The sequence below is a fragment of the Monopterus albus genome, unplaced genomic scaffold (genome assembly GCF_001952655.1).
Source record: "Monopterus albus unplaced genomic scaffold, M_albus_1.0 scaffold224.1, whole genome shotgun sequence".
Classification (NCBI taxonomy): domain Eukaryota; kingdom Metazoa; phylum Chordata; class Actinopteri; order Synbranchiformes; family Synbranchidae; genus Monopterus; species Monopterus albus.
Genome location: NW_018128104.1, coordinates 637417 through 648420, shown reverse-complemented (window position 1 = coordinate 648420; position 11004 = coordinate 637417). Strand labels below are relative to the sequence as shown.

Genomic DNA, 11004 nt, shown 5'->3' with positions numbered 1-11004 from the left:
CTGTGGGAGTGGTCCGACCAATTTTTTCTCTAATAGTTGTGATTTTATTTGTAAAGAAGCTCATGAAGTCATTGCTGCTGAGATCTAAGGGAATGTTAAGCTCAACAGCACTGTGGCTCTTTGTCAGCCTGGCTACAGTGCTGAAAAGAAACCTGGGGTTGTTCTTATTTTCCTCTATCAGTGATGAGTAATATGCGGTTCTGGCACTAGAAGGGCTTTTTATACGTTATTAAACTATCTTTCCAGGCTAAGAAAACTCTTTTGACTTAGTGGAGCGCCACCTCATTTCCAGTTTTCGCGATGCCTGTTTTAGGGAGCGGAGCTGCGAGCTGTACCATGGGGCCTCCTCTGTTTCACTACCTTCTTTTTCAGAGGGGCAATGGTATCAAGTGTTTTACGCAGGGAGGCTGCAGTACCATCAACAAGATTATTGATTTGTGTGGGAGTAAAGTTACGGTGGCCTCCTTCCACTGTAGATAAAGATGGAATTATTTCCTTAAACTTGGTAACAGCATTGTCAGATAGACATCTACTGTAGTGGAATTGTTTCCCACATAGAGAATAATCCATTAATGGAAATTCTAAAGTTATTAGAAAATGGTCAGACAGAAGAGGGTTATGGGGAAAAACTATTAAGTGTTCAGTTTCGATGCCATGAACTAGTTGTTCATTACTCCCCAACACTGCATTTTAGCCTGTTCACATACATCAGGATTCAATGCACTCACAAAAATGCAACATAATCAATACATTTCAGCGCTGTTGTTTTAAATACAATGGAAAATTAAGCTGCTAAGCAAATGTTGGTAGTCTTATCTTTATTACCAGACACTCTGGAAGGTGTCTGGTAATAAATAATTTGGAGTTCCTGTTGTATTTAAAAATGATTATGGCTAAGGCTGTCTGGTTAAAAAAAAGAAAAAAAAGAATCTGTCCTGGCTGTATCTAGTGAAACATGTTGCTATTGGACTCAGCAGTTAGCTTCAGGCAACATGTCTGCTTTTCCTAATCAGATAAGACTTGACTTTTTTGATTCCTCCCTCTTTTCCACTTTGCAAATATAGCTTAATTTAATGGCACTAGGCAGTGAAGGTGAGGTGATGGAAGGGGTAGAACAGGTTTTATAGTCCATTGTACAGAAACTTAGCATTTTACTGTTCCTTCCCTTGTGCAAGTTAAGTGGGTTTGTAGAGTTATTACATTTTGTGGCTCCTTGTTCCAGCTGTTTCTGCTGCTGTAAATCTTCACATGCGGGGCTCCACACTAACATTTCATACTGGTGCTACCAAGTCTCTCAGGAGGTGGCACCACCTGTGTTCTACAGCATATGTAAAAGAATCTTATTTTTCATACCAACCTTACCATCCAGTGCATAGCCTGTATTTATAATGAAATTCATAGAGGGAGACTTATAGAACACAGTAAATGGGAAAACCACTTCTGGTGCAAGTTTGCAACTCTTTTTATGTACAGTCACTGTAGTGCTCTGTAGCCTAGCAGGCAACATGACACTGACGATGATGATGATGATGATTAGGCTTTTATATCTCAAATGAAGTATACATCAATGAATTCAAGTAAAAAGTTTCCAACACATAAAGATGCTAACAGATGATCTCCCTGGTTTAAACAGCTGTCTGTGGTGATTACACTCCAAATGTAGCAAAGGTAAAAATAGATTCAAAGTGTAAAAAGGGGTTCAAGGATGACTGGTGTGTTTTGGAGTCAGTGTGCCTTGACACATTTGTTAGATTGGAAGCCTCTGCCCCCTGAGACGGGTGAGTGACAGACCTGCAGATAAACACTGCAATGATAGTATCATGGAGATTGTTATGTCTGTCCACTGTTTTAACAGTGAGTAGTCGTTCATGCATAACCTGTTTATTTTACAGTCACAGCCAGTGCGACTTTTGAAAAAAAGACAGTTGCATCTTAAATAAATTTGGTCTCAAAATACGAGTGATCACTTGCAGTCTGGAGCCCTGACCTGATGATGGGGGAGAATAGCTTGCCAGTGGCAGGGTTTCCCCTTGGCACAGGCGATAAAGTCACTAGTAAGGTAGAATGTGTTAAGGGATGGAGGGCTTGAATCATTCCTAGGAACACATCGCCTATTAGAGAATCAAAAAAGGCTAATGAAAGCAAATCTAGTGGCCATTTCTCATGTCAAATCTCTTTATGCTTCAGTGTTTCTGTAGCTTGATGTGCTTTAGGGTTGTGTGTTAAACTGCAGTTTGGAAGACTAAACTCGTACACTAGTTATTAAACTCTTTGAAGCCTGAAATGTTCACTGAAATTAAGTAGTATTTCATCAGAAGAGTCCATTTTGTCCTTGGCAAGGGAACAGTGCATTAGATCAGAAAAGAAAATCACAAGTGTGCATGATAAAGGTTTAGCCTGGAGCGTAAACCCAGAGTCGGCTAGTATACTAAATGAGGTTTCTCCCTCTTGCTAAGTGTTAACCATGGCTCCTTATTAAACCTTTCTAAGGTCACAGATCTGGCCCTGTAACTTCACTCCTTCACAAGGCTTTGGACGGTGTTGAGTGAGTGTGTGAGAGCAGTCTGCACTGGGATCTCTTTCAATAGGTGAAGTGTTTCTTTATCTCCTTCCTCACTCCCCCCTCGTCTCTGGATGTTTTCCAGAAGTCTCAGTGGAACTCGGTGACGTCTCCCCTGCTGTGTCTCCGGGTCTCCAGCCATTTGTTTCTCTGAGAAACTAGCAGAGGAATGTGGCCTCAAATGTGATGTGTGGGGGGAAAACAGTAGTGTTGGTTTGCCTACCTTTTCCCCTTGTTTTATTATGCCTTCTTTCTCTCAAACTTCATGCCCCTCTCTCTGTTGTCATGCTTGAACCTCATCATTCTTCATAATTCACTTTTGAAGGGCGTGTTCCGTTACATCCCCAGCTGGGAATTTCCAGTATTGCAAGGGTTTTTTCTTACTTTCTAATGGACTGAGGGGTCTTTTTGGTGCTTATCAGTGCTATTTGCCAACATTTAATTTGAAGTTGAGTGCCTGCAGAGATTGTAGAGAGACTCACTTTCATCTAAAAATTGCTGTTTGTGGTAATGTGTGTGTTGATTGACACTGTTTAATTTTACTGAGCTGTCAAGTTTTAATTACATAGAAAATTTTGGCTGTGGAATATTTAAATTGCTATACCTTTTTTTGTAAGTCATCTTTGTATCCTCATAACCACACACATATGTGCCTTTACCACAGGCCGTGTTAAATTATTAAATTGTTTCCACATGCTTTTTTTGTTCATTATTCCTTGTTTTGCTATTCCTGTTTTTAATTTTGACCCACTTCTCTTTAAAAGGATAGTCGTGCCTCATATTTGTGTATATTTGGACAGACTGGCACCATTAAAAATATGCCGAACCAGCAATTAGTGGTTTTTGTTTGCAATGTATGACACGGATGTACAGACAGCTATACCTGCATTACTTTGATACTGATGAAGACTTAGAAATGTGAGGATTTTAAGGCATGTTCTTGAGTGTTTTTTCTATGATCTCTGCAGATTTGACTTGGCGTGTCCAGAATATCAGATATATTAGACCTAATAGATCTTTGGCATATCGGCAACTTGCGCTCACAGCCAAACCATGAGTAGAGATTGTGTTTCCATTGCAGCCACCCATATTAAAAGTGTACTCATGGTACTCTTAAGACACTTTAGATTAACGTCTTGATTCTTGGTTGGAGCTCCAGAAGTGTTGAGGAAACAAAGCAGCCCTATTGCAAGATTTACAGCCCTCATTATTACACGAGGCGTAGTACAAATGTACCCACCACCATCCTACACAAGACACTAATAGCTTTTTTTTAATGGTGCAATATTGTGCACATATTCCCCTCTGCTGCTCAAAATAATTGTCTGCCTCAAGTGAGCTGTGAGCCGTAACATGCACACTCACATATACATACTGCACACTGTAGGCATTTTCGTCATCCCCCATCATGGCTGTTGCCAGTTTGATTTCCCACAATACTTGCAAGGATCTTGCCCACAGATATTCAAGAGTCCAGTTCCACATGTGGCTTATTTGTGTCTGTTTGCGTGGACCCTGAGTCCTTTCCTTTCTGTGCTGTGGAGGAACCAGCTTTGACATCTTGCCAGTAGGTCAAGACATTAAAGGTAATCCAAAGATATGGTTCACTGACTGTTTTATAAAAGCTGGACAAACCTACTGTGATGTCACCCATTGGTTTTCTGAAGAGCGGGTTTGGAGCTCAAGTCTTTTTTTTGCCGTCGCCATATTGATAGCGCTTCACTCCACCAGCTATGTCTAATCCAAAATGGACTAAGGGGTGGTGTGTGAGTGGACCTGAGGCTGGCAGAATGAAGCTAGCTGCCTATGGTGTGACCCTCATGCCTGTCACTCAAAGCCTCCACACTCTTAATTATGCATACCCTTTAGTTTCAATATAATTTTAAAAAGAGCAAGGTTATAAAAAGTCACCCCCATACAGGTGTCATGAAAACAGAAATTAGCTATAGAGACTAAAACCATTGTTTGTACCCAGCTGTAAACGTTGGGCATTTTCACATGGGAGTCGTGATGATGGAGTCCCTTTTGGAGCCAGCTGCAAGTGGCCGTTCGTGGAACTGCACGACTTGTCACTGCATTGGCTCAGTTTCTGAGCCTCAGAGGTTGCTGCTTGGTCTGGTTCAGCACTGGGTTAGCCAGCGTAAAGCACACAGTGGGGAGGAAGAACGACTGTGTGGCCTTTGTGGTTTGTCTTTCAGAAGCAGCACAACTGCTTGAGGCAGCACAAAGAAACAGTACCATTAATTCAAAAGCTGAAAAATCAGCACTATGACACTAAACTGGATTTTATGGACAACCATGTTTGGTCCTTTCAGAAAATTGCCTGCATGTTTAGGCTATTAAACATTGCAGAGACTCATTATTTTGAGCCTTGGGGAACAACCCCCAATCAATCTCATTTCTATTTGTCCTAGTCGTTGGTGTGGGGAGAGGACAAGCTGCCAGCATGCACACTAGTACAAATGCACACTACGACTTTAGAGAATACATTTTCGAAGTCGCTGGAGTGTTAGAGATTTCTTTAGCTGTGCTGCACGTTGCTGTAACTGAAGTTGTGTCTTGACATGCAGTTAATAACAAGACACAGCATGTGCCTTCAGGGTTTCATGACAAGGTTGACCACTAAAAGAGAAGATGCTCAAATTACTTCTGAGAATATACACTCACAGTCACAGGCATTTAGTTAAGGTTCAGGTGATTCCCAGGTCCCCCTACTCTCTCCTTGACACATGCTCTTATTTCTGTATAAATGATGGATTCCCTTCACTTTTGTCTTTTTTTTGTGCCATTGCTGCCAGTGATGGAATATTTTAGGTTATTTGTCAAAATGGTAACATCACACTTCTTCCATCTGCTTGATAAAGAACTGCGCTGAAAAATCCCTGCAGGAATTCATAGCAGGTCACTGAGGGAAGAGACTGAACAGCTTTGCCGCTGAGAGAGAGATGGTAAAAATTTACTTGGCTGTGAATTTCAAGATGACATCCAGAGAAAGGGAGAATGATGGAAAATATTGGAAGAGAAACATAGTTACTCGGTAAGATATTCTTTGTAGACTTTTATATGGTGAATGGAAAACTGACGTGGGTTCTCAGAGACTAGACATGTCAGATACAGATGGCAGTATACACATACTGTATTCAGGTTACAGCGGACACACTATGTGAATGTGAATTTCCTAATGAATCGCTGCTTTAAAGTTATGGTCTCACACACACACACACACACTCTACTGGTGTAACTGTTTTACCAGCTCACTCTCCTGGGACAAAGATGGAGAGCTCTTACTATAATTGATGCATCTTCATGAAGTGTTTGTCTCCAGAGGGAGCTTTGGTCACAGGGAAACTGTACAACAGGAGAGAATAAAGACCAACGAGTGAAGTGAAATATATGTAGGTTTTCTTAGCTGTAGACCTCAAAATGGTACTGGAGAGCAGAAAAGAGAGCACTTCCTTTAATATACTACATCTTAGATGAGCCAGGCACTGACCTTGTAGCATGAGAGAGTTCTTGGATTGAAAGGAGCAAGGGAGCTGGAATGGAAGTGTGATGGCTGGTTTTTTGAGTGTTTTGCTGACTGATGACTCTGCCGAGTTGCAGTGAGGGTGGGTTTGGCAGAAAGACCATGTGATGAGTAGACAGGAATGCTGACAGCTTACTCCTGTAGGCAAAGAGCCACAGTTGTCTGGACATCAGACAAGTGGTGGAGTGAGTCAAAGGAAATCCAAAGGAGCTAGAAACAAGACCATGTCTGCCCTAATTTCTGAGCAAATTGCATTGTGGTTTTAGAGTCAAACCAATACATTTTCAGGATCTGTCTTTGGAGTGTTGTTCATTTGTATGTGGGTCTTGTTGACACAGGCTACACCAGCCTCACTCGCTGCATGGATTTAATGGATATTTTTATACTTAGCTGCGACACAGCCCCCAAACATACTTCTTGTTTGAGCGGCACTGCTATAATTTGAGTCTAGTTTGCAGCAAAAAAGCCTTGAGTCACTTTACAAAAGGTAAACAGACAGAAGAAGTAGGTGCCGCAGCTGCAGACAAGCCTCTGGGTTTTACTGGCCACTTTTTGTGACTCTCACTGCTCTTGCTGTAAAAATAATTATTTTTTTTACTCTTGCCACCCCAGCAAATAAAACGTGTTGTTTTCCTCATGTGTCACAAACACGAACACTGGATGTTAACAGCAGAATTGTTCCAAGGACATGCTGGTGAGATGCAGAGCAAACAGAAGCACCGCCCTTCATTCCTTTTCCCATGTCTGGAGCTATTTTGATGACTTCTTAAGGCTTGACTCGTCTTCTTGGATGATGGTTGTCAGGCTTGAAGTCATACACATTGGACATTTGGTTGTTAAGGCTTGCTGCTTGACTTGCTACCCCTTGTAATTATCTAAAAACAGAAGAGGTTTAATGGTGGTGGTGTAATGCCCAGAAGGACAGCTGTGTGAAACTGGACCCTGCCTTTAAGGACACAACCTTGGCCTCTGCAGGTTGTTTTACAGACACTTTGGAGGAGAATATGTTCACCAGTTTGTTTTGAAGCTCTTTATTATGTGTCTGCATGCGAGTACACATGCCAGTGAATGAATGAGTGGATGCATATGCAATAGCTTAATACTGAATAAGACAGAAATCATGCAAAATATCTGTCTCTGTGTGTGAGTGTGTACAAGTGTGTTTTTGGCTTACCAAGAAAGGCTCATTGATGGAAGTTGTTGAATGAAGTGATTGTGATTTGAACTAAAAGGACTCCAGTCTGAGCTCCACAGGGCCTAGTCAGCTCAGTTCAGCTGAAAGAGTTCAGCACATTCACGCTCATTATTTTAGACCTTTAAGCTGAAATGTTAAATTACAGACTTGCAGAAATGTGTGGAGATTTGCCTGAGTTGCTATGGCATTAATGTCCTCATTTTCCATATGCCTTCCCTAGTACTCCAAGTGTGACACCAAGCCTATTTTAATCTCCTCCTCCATTATAAACATAACCTACATATATATCATGTTTGACCTCAATCGGGTGAAGCTGTTGCCAGGATCCAAGCAGATCATGAGAACAGGCTGTTTAAGTGCCACTTTTTTCTAATATGCAGCATTAGCTCACATTTGAATCACTGTGTACTGTAGTTAACGTGAAGACATCTTGGCTAGGGCTTTTGGTACATTTCCAGATGTTTTTCAGACGTTTACAGCCTGAACATATAAACCGCTAACCACATACTTTTAGGAATTTACAGTATGATATCAAATCAAATCAAATTTTATTTGTATAGCGCCAAATCACAACAAAAGTCATCTTAGGACACTTTACAAAGTAAGGTCTAGACCTTACTGTTATCAATATTATTACATAGGGAAAACCCAACAAATCCCCCTTGAGCAAGCACTTGGTGACAATGGGGAGGAAAAACTCCCTTTAATGGAAGAAACCTCTGACAGACCCCGGCTCCTGGTGGGCGTCCTTCTGCCTCGACCAGTTGAGGTGAGTGGATAGAGGAGAGACAAAAGAAGAAAAGCAACAAGACACAATAATCAAGAACGCTGCAGCGTTTTGGATTAACTGGAGGCTTTTTAGGGAATTATTGGGACATCCTGATAGTAAAGAGTTACAGTAGTCCAGCCTGGACTCCAAGGTTCCTCACAGTAGTACTGGAGGCAAGAGCTATGTCATCTAAAGTAACTATATGATTAGACAGCAGATTTCTAAGGTTTTCAGGCCCAAGCACAATAACTTCAGTTTTGTCAGAGTTTAGAAGTAAGAAATTAGAAGTCATCCAGGTCTTTATGTCTTTAAGACATGCTTGAAGTTTGACCAGCTGACCTGATTCATTTGGCTTCATAGATAAATATAACTGAGTATCATCTGCATAGCAATGGAAATTTATGTTGTGCTTCCTGATAATATTGCCTAAAGGGAGCATGTATAAAGTGAAGAGAATTGGACCTAACACAGAGCCCTGTGGAACGCCGTGGCTAACTTCAGTTTGTGTGGAACATTCGTCATTAACATGAACAAATTGAAATCTTTCTGATAAATAAGATTTGAAACAACTTAGCGCAGTTCCTTTAATCCCAATAACATGTTTAAGTCTCTGCAGTAAGATGCTGTGATCAATGGTGTCAAAAGCAGCAGTGAGATCTAAGAGGACAAGTATGGAGACAGGATATCTGAGGAAATCTCTGCAAGTGCAGTTTGTGCAGAGATTAGTTTAGCTTTATACTTTCAAGGTCCACTAACCCGCTGCAGAAATGTGTCCGAGTCATAAAGATGGATTCACCCTATTAACCTGAGGTGAAGCTGGAGCAAAGGTACACTCAGATGTAAGATAGAGCAACTTCAGCAGTGGCACATCATGTGTCTATTAAACCTGTGTTATATTATAGCATGTATTTAAAGATTCCCTCAGTGACATTCCCTTCTTCATTCCACTGTCTTACATTACTTGGGTCTGATATGCAATATCCCCCCAGTGAATGCACACAGCCTTACTGAACTTATTGGAGAAGGGTTCACTGATATTGAAGGAAATTGCTTTTACCTCCAAAATATAATTGAAATTTAGTCTTAGTCTCATTAAGTTGTTTTTGTAGAAGATGACCCGCTGTGACCTGTTTCTTCATTCTCTCTGTCTCTCTCTCTCTCTCTCTCGGCTTAAATCTGATCCTGACCACCCCTTCCTTAGCTTTAGACCCCACTTATCTCCTCTTTCTGGTTCAAAATTATAGCTGGAATATAAAACTGGAAACGAAATGACAGGAAAATGGGTATTAAGCGTACATTCCTAGATTTTGTAAGAGTTACTTGTCAGATTGTCAGTTTAAGAAACAGAGGTACAGAGGAAATCATAAATTCCTTACTCTGTCCTAATTGTTTTCTTTCACCCAGTCTGTAAAGTCTAAATCTCTAACCCCCTACTCCGTTGTCTGTCCTCCTCTTGTCTCTCTCAGCATGGGCAGTGTGTTTTTTGGGTTGCGTGTCTCCTCCCAAGCTCAACATTGTTTTGCGCTGCAGAAAACTGGACTTTGCATTGTTTAAATTGGACATTTTGATAAGGAGGTTCCATGCAGGCTTTTGTAACCGATTTAAAACAGAGAACAGTGCAAAGAAGGGGCACATAGCAGAAGGTTTTATGCAAATAGGTGCAGCAAAACAGAGCAGTTGTGCCAATTTTAGGCTTAAGGACAAGAATGCGTTTTGAGAAGAATCAGTATGAGTGGATGAAGCTTATATATTTTTGGCAGCAACTCGAGTAGAAGAGGTATGGTGGAGCACGTTTGTCTGTCTAGATTTCAGTCCTTGTCTCTTTTCCTGCTGTGCAGCTCTCAGATTGTCTTCCAAACTGTTCTCCCAGTTCCTCTGCTCCTGTCTCCTCTTAACCTCCTTTAAACTAAGTGCCATAACCCAGACCTGGATCCCGTCCAAACTCCAGATATCTGTCAGTCAAGCTCCCAGTCTTCCTGTCAGGTTGGCGTTCAGTGAGATAAGTCTGTATCCTCAGTATCTGATGTCAGGATGTGTCCACCTGCAGAGTCTGACGTGATATTGGACTGGGTAGCATGAGAATGTGTTTCGAGTGTAGTAGGTGTGACCACACAGTACCAGATGGAAACGCACACAGAAACATGGCAGCCAGATGGTGACAGACTCGGCCTTTATTGAGTCCTCCCTTCATTTCTCTTCTCACAACTCTCAGTAGAGAGTCTTTGCCCTCTATTTTGCAGTTTTATCCTCCATCCAGTTTGTATCCTGCAATAACAAGAACTGTGTCAGTTTTAACCAATTCCTTGTCGTTTTACTGGTATTCATTAGGAGGCACAAGCAGTCAAAAGGTTTTTCTAAAATGCATAAAGTGCAGTAAGATAATTTAGCTTCACAAATTATTGTGACTCAGTCATTATTATAGACAAGAAAAATAGTCTTGCTCTACATTTCAGTAAAACTGGATGTATTTTATTAGCCTCTAATAGTGAAATTTCTTTACGTCACATGCAGAAGTCCAGCTTTTATCTGGAAACTTAGTGGTTCAACAAAATTAGAAGATTAGGCAAATTTTAGTTGGAAGAAAATGTAATGTATAGCTGTGATGCAATCAAGAATTTAGCGTGCAGTACCTTGAGGTGGTATTTTTAAGCTACAACAGATCCAAAACACAATATTACTTTACACTTGACAACAGTAAATAACATCACTGAAAAGTTTAACATTTATAACAGAGGTCAGTATTGAGCTGCAAGTCACATGAGGCACCAGACGGTTTAAAACTAGAAAAATAAAACCAAACTGCAGTCACGATATCTAGCATCATGCACTGCACAGGCGTGACCATTAACACCTACCTTTTATTATTTCAGTGTTTTGTCTGCAAGTGGAGCCTGGAGTTATGTGATGGTTTATAGCACAGCTCCAAATCTCAGATCTGCTGATGAAGTTATAAT

General features: G+C 41.0%; 1 protein-coding gene across 8 annotated transcripts in view; it reads left to right on the top strand.

Annotated features, from left to right (window-relative positions):
- The window catches only part of LOC109971410 (FERM, RhoGEF and pleckstrin domain-containing protein 1-like), a 57353-nt gene that overhangs the window by 14774 nt on the left and 31575 nt on the right, over positions 1-11004 (top strand). The window lies entirely within an intron of this gene.